At 45.6% G+C, this 20,014-nt stretch overlaps 2 long non-coding RNA genes across 2 annotated transcripts in view; one reads left to right on the forward strand and one right to left on the reverse strand.

Moving 5' to 3' along the window:
* The window catches only part of LOC135058272 (uncharacterized), a 357,308-nt gene that overhangs the window by 26,831 nt on the left and 310,463 nt on the right, over window positions 1-20,014 (reverse strand). The window lies entirely within an intron of this gene.
* The window catches only part of LOC135058274 (uncharacterized), an 86,518-nt gene continuing 72,356 nt past the window's right edge, over window positions 5,853-20,014 (forward strand). Inside the window, exons 1-2 of the long non-coding RNA XR_010244723.1 lie at window positions 5,853-5,980; window positions 7,903-7,984. This is a non-coding gene — a long non-coding RNA (uncharacterized LOC135058274). The remainder of the gene's footprint in view (window positions 5,981-7,902; window positions 7,985-20,014) is intronic.

The following is a 20,014-nucleotide window of genomic DNA, read 5'->3' on the forward strand; positions in this document are numbered from 1 at the left end:
ACCAATACACACAGAGTACTCATACACACATAGCAAACCAATAGACTCACACACACACACACACACACACACACAGAGTGCTCGTACACACATAGCATACCAATACACACACAGAGTACTCATACACACATAGCATACCAGTACACACACAAACAGTACTCATACACACATAGCATACCAATACACACACAGAGTACTCATACACACATAGCATACCAATACACACACACACACACACACACACACACACACACACAGTACTCATACACACATAGCAAACCAATACACACAGAGTACTCATACACACATAGCAAACCAATACACTCACACACACACACACACACACACACACACACACACACACACACACACACACACACACACACACACAGTGCTCATACACACATAGCATACCAATACACACACAGAGTACTCATACATACATACATACATAGCATACCAGTACACACACACACACACACACACACACACACACACACAATACGCATACATACACACATAGCATACCAATACACACACAGAGTACTCATACACACATACCAATACACACACACTCACACACACACACACACACACAGAGTACTCATACACACATAGCATACCAATACACACACAGAGTACTCATACACACATAGCATACCAACACACACACACACACACACACACACACACACAGTACTCATACACACATAGCAAACCAATACACACAGAGTACTCATACACACATAGCAAACCAATACACTCACACACACACACACACACACACACACAGTGCTCATACACACATAGCATACCAATACACACACAGAGTACTCATACATACACACATAGCATACCAGTACACACACACACACACACAATACGCATACACACATAGCATACCAATACACACACAGAGTACTCATACACACATACCAATACACACACACACACACACACACACACACACACACACAGTACTCATATACACATAGCATACCAATACACACACAGAGTACTCATACACACATAGCAAACCAATACACACACACAGATTACTCATACACTCATAGCAAACCAATACACACACACACACACACACACACACACACACACAGTACTCATACACTCATAACATACCAATGCACACACAGTACTCATACACTCATAGCATACCAATATACACACACACACAAACACATACACACTACTCATACACGCAAAGCATACCAATACACATACACACACACAAACACACACACACACACACACACACACACATAGAGTTCTAATACACATATAGTATACCAATACACACACACACACACACACACAGAGTACTAATACACATATAGCATACCAACACACACACACACACACACACACACACACACACACACACACACACATAGAGTATTCATACACACATAGCATACCAATACACACACACAATTCTGATACGCACAGCAATACTCATACACAAACTGTACATAGCATACCAATACACAGCCATACACACACAGAGTAGCAATACACACAGTGTACTGATACACAAACATACACACCCACACATATAGCATACTGATACACAGACACACACATAGCATACTGATACACACACATAGTATACCAATACACACACACATACACACACAAAAACACACAAAAACACACACATAGAGTACTCATACACAAACTGTACATAGCATACCAATACACAACCATAAACACACACACACACACACACAACCGATACACACACAGTGTACTGATGCACAAACATACATACACAGCGTACTGATACACAGACACACATACACACACATAAAGTTAGAGTACTGATACACTCACATAGCATACCAATACACACACACAGTACCGATACACACACACATAGCATACTGATACACAGACAGACACACACATAGAGTAACGATACACACACAGTGTACTGATACACAAACATACACATAGCATATTAATACACCGACATACACACACACATAGCGTACTGATACACACACACAGCATACCAGTACACACACACACACACACACACATAAAGTACTGATACACACACGTAGCAAACCAATACACACACACAGTACTGATACGCACACATAGCATACTAGTACACACACACACACACACACACACACACACACACACACACACACGGCTGCCATTAGAAATTATGGGGCCCAGGAATGACAAAATAGACAGGACCCCTCCCTTCCAAAAAATCCTATGTGATGTCATACACTGTGACGTTACATATAGGTGGAGTGTTGCGGATCTACAGGTACAGTTTACAGAGAGCTGATCTGCAGATAAGATTTGTTGTAAGAAGTCCTCCCTGCACCTCAGACTCCTGTTGATTCACAGATTGGTGCAGCTCTACAGGTTTATGCGCTACGAGCCAGGGGTGGGGCCCCCTTCTCTGTAAGGGCCTGGGACTCCAGTCCCCACAGTCCCCCCCTGATGGCTGCCTTGCACACACACACACACACACACACACACACACACACACACACTTTGTGTACTGATACACAGACGTACAGTATGTACATACACACATGGTGTACTGGGGTGGGCCGCGGCATCTCCGTGAGGTCACACGCAGCCGCTGCGACCCAAATCATGACAGGGAGCTACTCACCTGGGTGTGTAAGTCTCGCCGCTGTGTGATGCTTTCGCACCTGTGCAGGGGGGTTAGGGCCTGACATGCGAGGCGGACTAGCATCTCAGAGAATCTGGTTGTAGATGTGCTAAATTTAGCACATCTACGATTAGCTCTGAATTCCCCCCATAGTGTACTGATACACAGACATATGTACACACTAGTGAGGTGCGGTGGTGCGTGGGGAGACACACATGTGGACTGGTCTGAGTGCTGGGAGCCTGTCTCACGCCCTACTCACTGTAACTCTCCCCTCACTACTATATTGTGTGTTTAGAGTATAGCATACAGTACTGAGTCAATTGAGTAACTGAAATTCCCCTAGTTATAGCTAAGAGGTGCTGCAGCAGCAAAGATAAAGAAGAGTTATTGGTGGTCATTCCGAGTTGATTGCTAGCTGCTTTCGTTCGCAGCGCAGCGATCAGGCAAAAAATCTGCACTTCTGCGCATGCGTATGAGGCGCAATGCGAATGTGCGTCATACTTTTACAACGAACAATGTAGTTTCACACAAGGTCTAGCGAAGCTTTTTTCATTCGCACTGCTGACCGCAGAGTGATTGACAGGAAGTGGGTGTTTCTGGGTGTCAGCTGACCATTTTCAGGGAGTGTGCGGAAAACGCAGGCGTACCAGATAAAAACGCAGGAGTGGCTGGGGAAACGGAGGCGTGGCTGGCCGAACGCAGGGCGTGTTCGTGACGTCAAAACAGGAACTAAATAGTCTGCATTGATCGCTAGCTAGGAGTAGGTCTGGAGCTACTCTGAAGGTGCACAAAATTATTTTGTAGCCGCTGTGCGATCCTTTTGCACTTCTGCTAAGCTAAGATACACTCCCAGATGGCGGCGGCATAGCGTTTGCACGGCTGCTAAAAGCAGCTAGCGAGCGATCAACTCGGAATGAGGGCCAATGTCCATTGTCTATTCACTACTGTATTGCAAACTACTCTGTTGAAATTGCTAAATTATTTTGTGCTACAAGTCCCTGTTATATGTATGGTGAGCATTATTTCATCATACATTGATGCACCCTGGACCTATATCCTCTAACTCCCCATTAATAATTCTACTTGTTTATTGTAACTATCAATGCTGTGCTTTATGTCACTTTACGTGTAACAGGGCTAACCTCTCTGCCACCGCCTCAGGTGGATAACACAGGCTGGTAACGGGATCCTGATGTTTGCGATGTCGGCTGTCAAAATACCATCAGCGTCATCCCAATGTTTAAAATCCCAACATGCACTAATTAACTAAGCAACTAAAGTAACCTGCCCCTACTTTACAATGCTGGCAATCTATGTATGGTCGGGGATGTGATGACGTGGGCGCACCTCCATGCCCTCACACCGCCCATCTATGCTTAATGTTATGCCTCCCTGTTGTGCTGACCTGCCTGCCCCTCTCCTGGAGTAAATCCCAACAAACACTAATTAACTAAGCAACATACACTAATTAACTAAGAAACTAACTAATTAACTAAACCTTCATTCCTAACCACCCTAACCCTCCTTTCCCGTAGCCTGAACCTAAACACTCCACCATCCCACAGCCTAACCGTAACCCTCCCCGGTAGTGTCTAACCATAACCTACCCTACCCACAGCCTAAACCTAACCTTCCCACCCTGCAGCCTAACCCTAACCCTCCCCGGTAGTGTCTAACCATAACTTACCCTACCCACAGCCTAAACCTAACCTCCCCTCCCCGCAGCCTAACCCTAACCCTCCCCGGTAGTGTCTAAACATAACCTACCCTACCCACAGCCTAAACCTAACCTTCCCACCCTGCAGCCTAACCCTAACCCTCCCCAGTAGTGTCTAACCATAACCTACTCTACCCACAGCCTAAACCTAACCTTCCCTCCCCGCAGCCTAACCCCAACTCTCCCCAGTAGTGTCTAACCATAACCTACCCTACCCACAGCCTAAACCTAACCTTCCCTCCCCGCAACCAAACCCTAACCCTCGCCGGTAGTGTCTAACCATAACCTACCCTACCCACAGCTTATACCTACCCCCACCCCCCTCCCCCAGCTTACCACTCCGGCGACCCATGTAATAATCATTTGGCATTCTAGCAGTTGGGATCCCGACACCGGAATAGTCATTGTATCCCGGTGCCAGCTAAAATCCCGACTGCTGTGATCCTGAACAGATCCCAATAACGCTTATGGACAGTGGCGGCTCCTGAGGAATATACAGAGACGCCTTGATGTGGCTTTGGGGCTTATTCACACATTTGCGCAAATATGTGTAACGAAGGTCTCTGAATTCCAATATTATGTGGGATTTATATCTGGTTACTGTTATCATTCAGGGTGCTGGGGGAAACAATGTCTCTTTTTTTTTATTCTTGCTTAGAAATACCCCTCCCTTTCGAGCACCTGAATGATATCATTAAGCTGATTGAGCATCTACCATTATATATGTCTGTTGTGAGGGGCAGAGAGGTTCCTGCATTAGGAGGAGGTGCAGGTCCTGATATGACACATAGAGCATTATGGGGTTGCTCCAAGGTAGGTAGCTCTTAGCTTAGATATATTTAAGTAAGGAGCCATTATCATGTGGCTCCTTGCTGGTTAATCTTAGACCCAGATTGGGGTAATGGAGGTGTGAGGTGTGGTGCCTCTGGACTGGCTGAGCTGGATGGCTTTAGTGTGGCATACCTTTACATTCTATTAACACTTTTCACTTATTAATTTTTTAACACTATTTCTCTATTTTAATTACATTTCATTTTTGTATCACCTTCTCTATAGCTTCGGCTTCCTAAATACTAATTTATTAACACTATAGTTTTTTCACTGGTATGCTACGCTGGGCTTTCTGGCTTATGCTGGTGTTTTGGGGTGCCACACCCTGCACCTAGATATAGCGCTAGGGACCCCAAATATACAGAGACACCTTGATGCGGCTTTGGGGCTTATTCACACATTTGCGCAAATATGTGTAACAAAGATCTCTGAATTCCAATATTATGTGGGATTTATATCTGGTTACTGTTATCATTCAGGGTGCTGGGGGAAACAATGTCTCTTTTTACTGGCTCCTGAGGAGGGTCTGCAGGTCACTTCAAATTTCAACTAAAGGAGCCGCACCAGCTGTCACCAACTGCCACCAGCTGTCACCAACTGCCACCAACTGTCACCAACTGCCACTTCAAACTGACTGACTGGCAGTAGGCGTGCCTCCTCTATTTGAATTTGGAACTGAGCTGCAGCCCCCCCTCTGGAGCCGCCCCTGCTTGTGGGGTCATTGTCAGGGGAGAGGGAAGATTTGCTGGAGCTGCCATCTCAGCTGTAAGGTACCATATACGCTCAACTTACCTGTGACCACACCCAGGCACCACGCACACCAGTCTGTGGCCACTTTGAAAGTATATTCCTATATGTGACATCTGAGGACATTAGAAAACGTACTCTTAAGGGAAAGTTCCTGCAGCTTCAAGTTAGAGAAAGTAAATCTCAATTCAACATCTCATCCCACAAAACAAGATAAGTTCTGGCCCAGCCAACTCCTCTCACCAGAACATGCAACAGTTTGCAACCCATAGAAGCCACAATATTACATGGAAACTCCATACACAGTGCATCACTTCCATCCGGCACGTTCTTGTAAGAATAAGTGGAAATGGCAGTCTCGCTGAGGGAGCCAGGCGTTTTCTGTTTCATAAATAACATTTAATGAGAATAATTATAAAAATACCTGAAACACATTCACATCATTTCCGATAAGAGAGCAGTGACAGAAACGTGATGTTGACAAGAGACATAATGAAAACATAGAAGCACACGCTACACACGCTGCAGTGTTATTACATGTAGAATCACAGAGCAATAATTACTGCTGCATTTGCCCAAATTACATCTTTTATTCACAGTTGTTATATTCATTTATTGTCATTATGTTATATTTCAGCTACTAAAAAAAAATACACATTTACTGTATATTCAGTGCAAGAAACTTCCCGTGTATTTCAATCCTTGTACAGTAGATGTTAATTTGCATATTAATCTATAGGAGAGATGTATCAATTTTTGGAGAGAGATAAAGTGGAGTAGTTGTCTAAAGCAAATACTGTGCTAGATAGTTGACAGTAAGATGCTAATTGGATGCCTTGGGCAACTTCTCCACTTTATCTCTCTCCAAGGCTTGATACTTCTCCCCCTATATATTTTATTGGCTACACAATTTTTGTTGAGAGCAATTTCTCCTCACATGAACACCGATTGTGATGGTTCAGGTGTCATTTGATAGGGCGTGTGATGCAGATGTGCAATAAGGTTGCAGAACATTGGTGGTCATTCCGAGTTGTTCGCTCGGTAAATTTAATCGCATCGCAGCGATTTTCCGCTTAGTGCGCATGCGCAATTTTCGCACTGCGACTGCGCCAAGTAAATTTGCTATGAAGTTAGGTATTTTACTCACGGCTTTTTCTTCGTTCAGGCGATCGTAATGTGATTGACAGGAAGTGGGTGTTACTGGGCGGAAACAGGCCGTTTTATGGGCGTGTGGGAAAAAACGCTACAGTTTCTGGGAAAAACGCGGGAGTGGCTGGAGAAACGGAGGAGTGTCTGGGCGAACGCTGGGTGTGTTTGTGACGTCAAACCAGGAACGACAAGCACTGAACTGATTGCACTGGCAGAGTAAGTCTCGAGCTACTCAGAAACTGCACAGAGAAGTTTTTTCGCAATATTGAGAATCTTTCGTTCGCAATTTTAAGAAGCTAAGATTCACTCCCAGTAGGCGGCGGCTTAGCGTGTGCAATGCTGCTAAAATCGGCTTGCGAGCGAACAACTCGGAATGAGGGCCATTGATAAGTGGTCAGGTCAGAGGCGTTTCAACGGAGGAGGAGTCACATATGCAAATCCGGGTTAGCCCCCTCAACTGCACAGCGCAGTAGTCTCTGGAATTTGCAGGTCTACGGAAACATGGCACCCACCATGTTCCGGAGACCGATTTAACTACTGCGCATAAGTGGCAGCCATTTTAGCTGCAATTTTTACCGCGATTGCAGCGCCTGATGCTGGACTCTGGAAAAGTAAGTATTCAAATTGCATCAACGTCATTATTTTTTTGTCATAGTAATAGCATTGAGTTGGGGGGGGGACTCTCGCGCTTTTTCCCTTTGGGTTGTAAATTACAACAAACCCCAATTTTTTTCTGCCCTAAATTCAGTTTATATAAAGAATTCTTTCTAACACCCCTTTCTTTCTTTCGACACAGGTCACAGTGCGGTGTGAAAGGGTCACGCCAGAAATCCTGGGTCGTCTGATTCAACCCGGGTTATAAGAAGGGTTATTCCCAGGTAATTACCGGGTCAGGCGCCGTTTGAATGGGTTACACGAGTACATGCGACCCTTTACCCTTTCACTGCATAGGGAGAGGCGGCGCAGAGATTATGTCATCTCGCAGTGCACCTCCGAACCCGCCCCCAATGCCAGCTCTGGCCCCTCCCCTGGATGGCAACCCAACCAGGCATATTGCCGCGTCGGGCCAGGTCCCACCCGGGAAGGACTCGTTTCCAATTCCTGGGAGGGACCCAGCATTGCGATCTGAAAGCGGTATTACACTTTCGGTATACAGTATAATTGCGGGACACAGTAAACTTCAGATGAGCGCACTGCAGAACATACTGTACAATCAGATTTATTTTTTTGAGATCGGTTTTAAAAAACCCACCCATATAAATGTATATGCAGGTTGAGTATCCCTTATCCAGAACTCAAAATTCCAGATTTTTGGTTCCCCTACTGAGATAATGACATATATATTTTATAGAAGGGCTGGTGGGCTAATGGGCCAGTCCTGTCACACAGAGAGAGCCGGGAAGGCCGCTCGCAGCGCAGCTTCCGACTCTCTGGTCTGGTCGCCCCCCTGCCCGTCTCCATGGAAATGGAGGTGTGTCGTGAGTACACGCCCCCCTGACTCGCTACACATACAGACACGCACCATCGTAGTACCATCAGTCACAACATCGAAGATTACACCTACCCTATCGCTGATGCAATTTCTCCCTCTGAGCATGGACGCCGGTGTTAGGGCAGCTGTGTCTTTGGATGCGATCACTGACTGCGACACACAGTCCTGGGCTGCGCAGAGACTGCACAAAATCAGTTTGTACAGCTCTGCTACCAGAGGCGTAACTAAGGCAGGGCGAGTGGGGCACGTGCCCTGGGCGCCTGGGCAGGCACAGCAGAGGGGGGCGCCGGCGGCGGTCAGGGCATCATGCCCACCTGCCCCGTCCTGCTGCAATGTGAGGGGAGGAGAGCGCAGCGTCTCTCCTGCCCCTCAATGTGCGTTTCTGTCTGGTCTCCGGCGGCGTTGGCCAATCAGAGCTTGCGGACCGGCTCCTGATTGGCCGTTCCACGAGCTCTGATTGGCTAACGAATCGGCGCCACATTTAAGATAGCCGCCGCCGGAGACCTGGAGCGTTGAGCGGCAGGAGAGGCGCTGCGCTCTCCTCCCCTCACATAGCAGATAGCAGTGGTGACTGACGGAATCCTGACTGAAGTAAGCGCGCGGGGGGGGGGGTCTTATATCTGGCACTGTGGGGCATTGTATCTGGCACTGTGGGGCATGTAACTGGCATTGTGGGGCATTGTAACTGGCACTATGGGGCACTGTATCTGGCACTATGGGGCATGTAACTGGCACTGTGGGGCATTGTAGCTGGCACTGTGGGGCATTGTAGCTGGCACTGTGGGGCATGTAACTGGCACTGTGGGGCACTGTTTCTGGCACTGTGGGCATGTAACTGGCACTGTGGGGCATTGTAACTGGCACTATGGGGCATTGGATCTGGCACTGTGGGACATGTAACTGGCACTGTGGGCATTGTATCTGGCACTGTGCGGCATGTAACTGGCACTGTGGGGCATGTATCTGGCACTGTGGGCATTGTATCTGGCACTGTGGGGCATGTAACTGGCACTGTGGGGCATGTAACTGGCACTGTGGGAGTCCTAAATCCTTGATACAAGCCTGCTGTCCAGTGATTGGGAACTGCGGTCTTATTGGGACACTTTCTGACAAGCCATTGTGAAAGACCTTGCCACGGTCCACCCTGCAGCAGAGTACCATCATGGAAAAATACAGCCAGTGAGAGGATCTCCATTGCTACACAGGAGTGCTAACCTATTGGAGGACTCAAATAGAACTGGTAATCTCTGGCTTAATACATTTCCCTGGGAATCAGGCCTTCATATGAATTCTCCCAGCCAGTGGCGTAAGTTCATCACAGTTGCCCAGAAACAAGATAAATATTGGTGCCCCCATATTTCCTATATTAAGATAAATATATGTATGTGTGTGTGTGTGTGTGTGTGTGTGTGTGTGTGTGTGTGTGTGTGTGTGTGTGTGTGTGTGTGTGTGTGTGTGTGTGGAGTGTTCTGAAAAAAATGTATACAGTATACTGTATTTATACATTTAATTGTCCTTTATTTTAAATCACACTCACATTTTATAACAGTCATACCCAGGATTAGAGCCCATGATATGTTACACTAACAGCAGACACTTTACTGATGGAGTTATTTGCTCCTGTAGAGGAAACATGAGAATTCTAACTATATGAAGTTACGTGTAATTGTCAGAGAATTATCTTCATATAGTTAAATTCTCACATTTCCTATACAGGAGCAAACAGCTTCATCAGTAAGGTGTCTGCTTCCAGTGTAATAGGTTGTGGTTTCTAATCCTGGGTGTGATACTTGTAAAATGTGTATATTCAGTATAATAAAGAGGGTGTGATTTGTAAGGTGCAGAGACCAGTGAGGAAGTCGGCCACTGACAAGACAGCGACAGCTATCAATTAACTTAATTCAATGGTGTCACAGAATGGGAGGAGAGGTGCCCCCCTTCAGAGCAGGAGCCCGGCGGCAGATGACTCCGTTGCCTCCCAGAGTTCTGCCTCTGCTCCCAGCTAAACAGATCAGTTTTTACTGAAACATTTATTTTTCAGCAGTGTTGCTCCTTGCCCCACATCTATTGGTGTTTTTTACATTTTTTTTTTCCTGTTGCAACAGTATATTTATATATAACTCCTAAATGCATGTCATATATATGACTAGCACTATTTATGTGTAATAAACATTGAATGTTTTTATCTTTAGAGCTGAATTATTTTTATTCTTGTTGTTCTACTGTGGGATATTGTATCTGGCACTGTGGGGCATTGTATCTGTCACTGTGGATCTGACACTGTGGGGCAATATGTATCTGGCACTGTGGATCTGACACTGTGGGGCAATATGTATCTGGCACTGTGGGGCACTGTGTATCTGGCACTGTGGGACAATTGTGTATCTGGCACTGTGTAAAAAGGGGACTCTGCATGCGTACTGTACAAAAATTGAATGAAGGTGTGCTGAGAGACGGCACAAGGGGTAAGTGATAGTGTGCTGAGAGGCGACACAAGGGGTAAGTGATAGTGTGCTGAGAGGCGACACAAGGGGTAAGTGATAGTGTGCTGAGAGGCGACACAAGGGGTAAGTGTGCTGAGAGGCGACACAAGGGGTAAGTGATAGTGTGCTGAGAGGCGACACAAGGGGTAAGTGATAGTGTGCTGAGAGGCGACACAAGGGGTAAGTGATAGTGTGCTGAGAGGCGACACAAGGGGTAAGTGATAGTGTGCTGAGAGGCGACACAAGGGGTAAGTGAAAGTGTGCTGAGAGACGACACAAGGGGTAAGTGATAGTGTGCTGAGAGGACACAAGGGGTAAGTGATAGTGTGCTGAGAGGCGACACAAGGGGTAAGTGATAGTGTGCTGAGAGGCGACACAAGGGGTAAGTGAAAGTGTGCTGAGAGGCGACACAAGGGGTAAGTGATAGTGTGCTGAGAGGCGACACAAAGGGTAAGTGATAGTGTGCTGAGAGGCGACACAAGGGGTAAGTGATAGTGTGCTGAGAAGCGACACAAGGGGTAAGTGATAGTGTGCTGAGAGGCGACATAAGGGGTAAGTGATAGTGTGCTGAGAGGCGACACAAGGGGTAAGTGATAGTGTGCTGAGAGGCAAAACAGGGGGTAGGTGATAGTCATGTTGGCATGCCCCATTTTCAGTGGCCACACCCCTTCTGGTGCGTGACCACGCCCATTTTTTTGGTGCGCGCTCTTACTTCTTTTTGTGTATGTGTGTTGTTGTTTTTTGGGGGGGTGCGCCACTCTTCATCTTGCCCTGGTCTCCGAAAACCCTAGTTACACCTCTGTCTGCTACACATGCGATCGCACACCTGCACAGGTAAAATACACTCCCCCTGTAGGCAGCGACTATCCAATCGCAGGGCTGCAAAAATCGCTGCCCAGCAATCAGGTCTGAATTAGCCCCAAGACCTCTGATAAGGGTGGTCAACTTTTTGCTCCTCGTGCGATCAACTAGACGCCGCCTATGGGGGAGTGTATTTTAGCATAGCAGGGCTGCTTGTACAGCCTTGTTATGCTAAAAAAGTTTCCTGCAAAACAAGACCAGAGTCAGACCTATTTACCCTGTGCGACGGATCCAGTGACGAAGGTCCTGGGATTGACGTCAGACATCCGCCCTCCAAATGCCTGGACACGCCTGCATACACCTCACCATGCCTGGAAAACGGTGAGTAGACTCCCCGGAACGCCTCCTCGCCGTCAATATTCCATAGATCGGCACTGCAATCACTATCGGTGCTGCCGGCGTGCGCAGCCGCAGTCCTGACCCGTTCGCACTGCAGCGAAGAACCGCTGCGTGCGAATGGGTCGGAATGACCCCCAAGACTCAAATTGATACATTCAAGAGGAACAAGAAACTTGAGATTTGTTGCGAGAAGTATTCTGATTTGGATCTCGACTGAATGTGTGTATTGCAAAAAAAAAAAAAAAAAACAATGCAAAAAAATGAAACAAAAATAAATATATATATATATATGTATATATATATATTTTAGTGTGTGAGTGAGAGATGTCTTTTGATCTCTTACTAAACAGCAACAGAGCTTAGAAACTAAAAGCTCTTTCATCCCAGTATTTCATTAATTTGTCTTGGTAACTTTCCTCATAGTTTGTGGTTCTCTTCTAGATGTCCATTGTCTGTGTATGAAATTATATCCTATAATACATCTAATTCTATCATCTAATTCTCCTATTAATGCACAAAAGTCCCTGGACACACAGTAGCACGCTCCTCACGATCAATGCACACGGAACAGAAGGGCACAAGGATTCCTAGAAGGAGGACCTATTAGGAAAACATATGAAAGCTTTTGAACAAGGGTCTTAATATTATGTGAAGGAGCAACATGTTTTGTGTTTTTCTAATGGACATGATAGATGTGTAATCTCTGAGGGAGATCAGACATTAAGCTCTCCACCCCGTCACTAAATGTTTGCTTTGATGAATAAGATCACAGACAAATGTAAATATTAATATTCTCTTTTACCGAACATCAAACAGGATCTTTGTGAATGGGATGTTCTGTCACTAATTAACCAATTAGTGACATCAGCGGCATTGTTGGATACAAAGAAACAAGGATGAAAGTCTAAGTGGGCAATGTATGAAGTACTGTGTCTAAGTGCATGTCTAGACGTGGGAGTACCGACTACTGATATACTGTACGTATAATGTGGGTCATTTGTAATCAGCGATATATGCCCATGGACACCACTCATGGGGACATTACTTGGAGGCGTCCCACTGATTTATGGGACGACTTTCACGCCATCTATAGAACAGTTTATATTGGATTTGGTAAAGTAGAGAAAGCCAATGTAGGGCAATAAGGATCGGAGCAGCAGTAGAGCCGGTGAGGTAGATAAGACCACTTGCTGCATTCCTGATGAGTTGTAGGGGCAAAAGTCTGGCCAGAGGGCAACGAGTACTGTAAGTAGCAGGTTGTTAATGTGGGACACTGCTAGCCACAAGTTATATTGTAGTGTCTTGTGATACATACAATACATGTACAGGCAGGAAATACTTCTTAGATGCATGTTACAGAATATACTGTAGGTACAGATGTGGGGAACAAAGTCCAACCAAGGATGACACTTAAGGACTGAGCTTGAGCGTTAGGGTTATGAGGATCTGTTGCAATATCAGTTATAGCCCCAGAGAGTACACCAGTGGTTCACAAACTGCGTGCCTCGGCATCCTGGGGCTCGTGCAGGGGTGCCTCGGGTTGGTGGTCCAGGACCAAATTCAATTATTTATGGTCAAAGTGATAGGCAAACCCAGTGCTAGTGGCTGTCAATCATAAAACATGGAGATCAGAAGCAAAACTGCACACCACCACATAACTGACCCTAGGGATGACAGGTAGGCACAATTTACTAATTTAAATATATATATATATATATATTTTTTTTTTTTTTAAATTATCAATAAAAAAACTCTTATCCTAGAGGTGCCGTGAAAAGAAATGCTGATTCTCTAGGGTGCCGTGATTTAAAAAGTGTGGGAACCACTGCACTACAGAAGCAATGCTGGTAACTGCAACATATGAGGTTACACCGCAGTACCAGTTACAGAAGACAGGTGGCAGTACACCATCAATACTGACAACTGCAACATATGAGGTTACACCGCAGTACCAGTTACAGAAGACAGGTGGCAGTACACCATCAATACTGACAACTGCAACATATGAGGTTACACCGCAGTACCAGTTACAGAAGACAGGTGGCAGTACACCATCAATACGGACAACTGCAACATATGAGGTTACACCGCAGTACCAGTTACAGAAGACAGGTGGCAGTACACCATCAATACTGACAACTGCAACATATGAGGTTACACCGCAGTACCAGTTACAGAAGACAGGTGGCATTACACCATCAATACTGACAACTGCAACATGTGAGGTTACACCGCAGTACCAGTTACAGAAGACAGGTGGCAGTACACCATCAATACTGACAACTGCAACATATGAGGTTACACCGCAGTACCAGTTACAGAAGATAGGTGGCAGTACACCATCAATACTGACAACTGCAACATATGAGGTTACACCGCAGTACCAGTTACAGAAGACAGGTGGCAGTACACCATCAATACTGACAACTGCAACATATGAGGTTACACCGCAGTACCAGTTACAGAAGACAGGTGGCAGTACACCATCAATACTGACAACTGCAACATATGAGGTTACACCGCAGTACCAGTTACAGAAGACAGGTGGCAGTACACCATCAATACTGACAACTGCAACATATGAGGTTACACCGCAGTACCAGTTACAGAAGACAGGTGGCATTACACCATCAATACTGACAACTGCAACATATGAGGTTACACCACAGTACCAGTTACAGAAGACAGGTGGCAGTACACCATCAATACGGACAACTGCAACATATGAGGTTACACCGCAGTACCAGTTACAGAAGACAGGTGGCAGTACACCATCAATACTGACAACTGCAACATATGAGGTTACACCGCAGTACCAGTTACAGAAGACAGGTGGCAGTACACCATCAATACTGACAACTGTAACATATGAGGTTACACCACAGTACCAGTTACAGAAGACAGGTGGCAGTACACCATCAATACTGACAACTGCAACATGTGAGGTTACACCGCAGTACCAGTTACAGAAGACAGGTGGCATTACACCATCAATACTGACAACCGCAACATATGAGGTTACACCGCAGTACCAGTTACAGAAGATAGGTGGCAGTACACCATCAATACTGACAACTGCAACATATGAGGTTACACCGCAGTACCAGTTACAGAAGACAGGTGGCAGTACACCTTCAATACGGACAACTGCAACATATGAGGTTACACCGCAGTACCAGTTACAGAAGATAGGTGGCAGTACACCATCAATACTGACAACTGCAACATATGAGGTTACACCGCAGTACCAGTTACAGGAGACAGGTGGCAGTACACCATCAATACTGACAACTGCAACATGTGAGGTTACACCGCAGTACCAGTTACAGAAGACAGGTGGCAGTACACCATCAATACTGACAACTGCAACATATCAGGTTACACCACAGTACCAGTTACAGAAGACAGGTGGCAGTACACCATCAATACTGACAACCGCAATATATTTCCTGTAGGTTCCGCATCTTAGTACAAGGCAGGACGCTGTCGGATTCTCGCGAGATTCGTATTCTATATAAAGATCCACGCGTCGCCACCATTTTCACTCGTGCATTGGAGATTGAACGGAGAGGACGTGCCTGCGTTCTCTCCCTGAAAAGCTCCGTAATCTGTGCTCAGTGTGCTCAAATATCTTTGCTCAGTGTGCTGCAAATATCTGTGCTCAGTGTGCTGAAAATATCTACGTTCTCTGCCTGAAAACGATCCATATCTGTGCTCAGTGTGCTGCAAATATCTGTGCTCAGTGTGCTACATTGTTTGGTACCGGGGACATCCAGTATATAATTATAGTAGTACAGTACAGTAGGCCATTGCTGTATCTTGCAGCTCTGTGTCAAGTATACTATCCTTATCTGTGCTGCATTATTGTGAGCAATATATAGTAGGACAGTGCAGCATTTTGGTGACCAGCAGTATACATATAGTACAGTAGGCCATTGCTGTATCTTGCAGCTCTGTGTCAAGTATACTATCCTTATCTGTGCTGCATTATTGTGAGCAGTATATAGTAGGACAGTGCAGCATTTTGGTGACCAGCAGTATACATATAGTACAGTAGGCCATTGCTGTATCTTGCAGCTCTGTGTCAAGTATACTATATCTGTGCTTCATTATTGTGAGCAGTATATAGTAGGACAGTGCAGCATTTTGGTGACCAGCAGTATACATATAGTACAGTACACTAGGCCATTGCTGTATCTTGCAGCTCTGTGTCAAGTATACTATCTCTGTGCTGCATTATTGTGAGCAGTATATAGTAGGACAGTGCAGCATTTTGGTGACCAGCAGTATACATATAGTACAGTAGGCCTTTGCTGTATCTTGCAGCTCTGTGTCAAGTATACTATCCTTATCTGTGCTGCATTATTGTGAGCAGTATATAGTAGGACAGTGCAGCAATTTGGTGACCAGCAGTATACATATAGTACAGTACAGTAGGCCATTGCTGTATCTTGCAGCTCTGTGTCAAGTATACTATCCTTATCTGTGCTGCATTATTGTGAGCAGTATATAGTAGGACAGTGCAGCATTTTTGGTGACCAGCAGTATACATATAGTACAGTAGGCCATTGCTGTATCTTGCAGCTCTGTGTCAAGTATACTATCCTTATCTGTTCTGCATTATTGTGAGCAGTATATAGTAGGACAGTGCAGCATTTTGGTGACCAGCAGTATACATATAGTATAGTACAGTAGGCCATTGCTGTATCTTGCAGCTCTGTGTCAAGTATACTATCTCTGTGCTGCATTATTGTGAGCAGTATATAGTAGGACAGTGCAGCATTTTGGTGACCAGCAGTATACATATAGTACAGTACACTAGGCCATTGCTGTATCTTGCAGCTCTGTGTCAAGTATACTATCCATATCTGTGCTGCATTATTGTGAGAAGTAGGGAAGCCAATCCCGGGCCATTTTTTCAATTCAGGGTATCAGGATTGAAAAATGGCCAATCCCGTGATTCCCGGGATACCCGGTATTAGCTTTTATATAGGTGGACGAACCCTCGCCCCACCCCACCCCGCACATATAACTTACCATATAGCGAGGGCGGGCGGGAATCCTCCTTTGATCGCTGCTGACGGCTCCTGACAGCGCAGCGTGACCTCTCATACTGCGCTGGGGATCCGGAAGGAGGAAGCCGGGCAGCGTCTGAGCATCCTGTTGACGCTCAACGCTGATCACTCAATCCCCGGGATTGGAGCTTCCAATCCCGGGATTGAATCCCAGCCATTTTTGGGCCTAAATCCCGGGATCCCGCCGATTCCGATCTCGGGATTGGCCCCCATAGTGAGAAGTATATAGTAGGACAATGCAGCATTTTGGTGACCAGCAGTATACATATAGTACAGTACAGTAGGCCATTGCTGTATCTTGCAGCTCTGTGTCAAGTATACTATCTCTGTGCTGCATTATTGTGATCAGTATATAGTAGGACAGTGCAGCATTTTGGTGACCAGCAGTATACATATAGTACAGTACAGTACAGTAGGCCATTGCTGTATCTTGCAGCTCTGTGTCAAGTATACTATCTCTGTGCTGCATTATTGTGAGCAGTATATAGTAGGACAGTGCAGCATTTTGGTGACCAGCAGTATACATATAGTACAGTACAGTAGGCCATTGCTGTATCTTTCCACTTCACTCCAACAACTGCTTTCACCTATTTCTGCATTCACCTCTCCTGAGATGGCTGTATCACACCTTAATGAGACTCTAGAACTAGCCCTTGATGAAGTGGCTCCAGCTACCCATCACACTCCACGTAGGCCTAGATGTCAACCATGGCACTCCAAATTAACAAGACAACTACAAAAACTCACACGAAAACTTGAACGTCAGTGGCGTAAATCTCAGATTTCAAGTGACTTCCTCACATATAAGACAGTCTACCATTCTTATAAAAATGCCCTGGACACTGCCAAACAAACATATTTCCAAACTCTTATCTCTGCTCAAGCCTCTAACCCCAAACGACTCTTTAATACATTTAAATCACTTCTGAATCCTCCCGCACCTACCCCACCAGCCACTATCAAGGCACAGGATCTTGCTTCCTACTTCAAGGAGAAGATTGCTAAGATCCGAGATGAAATGGTATGCTCTTCGGCAGCCAGTGACCTGCTCCGTTCTTTACCTGAACCCTCTGGCACTCTTTCTTCATTTGATCCCACAAATGAAGATGAAGTATCATCACTCTTCTCATCCTGCTTCTCTACTACCTCTCCTCTTGATCCTTTACCCTCACAAATAAGTAAAGCTCTGTCTCTGGTGCTCATCCCTACCTTAACTAACATCTGTAATCTCTCTCTGTCTACTGGTATTTTTCCTTCACTCTTCAAGCATGCAGTGATTACTCCCATTTAAAAAAAACAAAATTCTGACCCTAATGCTCTCTCAAACTACCGCCCTATCTCTCAGCTCCCTTGTCTCTCTAAGCTACTTGAGAGACTTGCCTACACTCGACTCACACACTTTCTTAACTCATACACTTTGTTGGACCCACTTCAGTCAGGCTTCCGTTCCCAACATTCCACAGAGACGGCACTGACTAAAGTGGTTAATGATTTGGTCACTACGAAGTCTAAAGGCCACTACTCACTACTTATTCTTCTAGACCTATCTGCTGCATTTGACACTGTAGACCACTCTCTTCTCATACAGACACTACAATCCCTAGGTCTTAAAGACACAGCCCTTTCTTGGTTCCTATCGTACCTATCTAATCGCTCCTTCAGTGTTTGCTTCTCTGAATCTACCTCCTCTCCGCTACCTCTTTCAGTTGGAGTACCGCAAGGCTCAGTCTTGGGTCCTCTGCTTTTCTCTATCTATACCTCATCTCTTGGTAAACTAATCAGCTCTTTTGGTTTTCAGTATCATCTGTACGCAGATGATACTCAAATCTACCTATCCTCCCCTGACTTGTCCCTATCTGTACTGGACCGTGTCACTGAATGCCTTTCTGCCATCTCATCCTGGATGACATCTCGCCACCTCAAACTTAATATTTCAAAGACAGAGTTAATTATATTTCCACCGGCCAATAGTAGGTACCAACCTGATATCTCTATCACTGTTGAAAACTCGACTAACTACCCTACCCCACAAGCTCGCTGCCTAGGTGTCTTCCTTGACTCTGATCTGTCCTTTGTTCCCCACATTCAATCTGTCTCAAGATCATGTTACATGCATCTAAAAAACATATCCAAAATACGACCATACCTTACACAAGACACTGTTAAAACTCTAATCCACGCTCTCATTATCTCCCGCATTGATTATTGCAATAGTCTCCTAACTGGTCTTCCCAAAACGAGACTCTCACCACTACAATCCATTCTGAATGCAGCGGCGAGGCTTATCTTCCTCGCTAGACGTTCATCATCTGCAGATCCGCTCTGTCAGTCCCTCCGTTGGTTACCTGTACTCTACCGCATTCAATATAAAATACTTTTACTCACACACAAGGCCATTAACCAAACTACACCAACGTACATCACTTCGCTTATCACAAAATATCTCCCAACCCGACCTCTTCGCTCTTCACAAGACCTGCGTCTCTCATCCACACTCATTACTTGCTCCCACTCACGACTGCAGGACTTTCATCGGGCTGCACCCACTCTGTGGAATGCCCTACCACGCACAATAAGACTCTCCTCTAGTCTCCAAACCTTCAAGCGTTCCCTCAAAACTCATCTCTTTAGGCAAGCGTATCATATTCCTGAACCGCC

The sequence above is a fragment of the Pseudophryne corroboree genome, chromosome 3 (genome assembly GCF_028390025.1).
Source record: "Pseudophryne corroboree isolate aPseCor3 chromosome 3, aPseCor3.hap2, whole genome shotgun sequence".
Lineage (NCBI taxonomy): Eukaryota > Metazoa > Chordata > Amphibia > Anura > Myobatrachidae > Pseudophryne > Pseudophryne corroboree.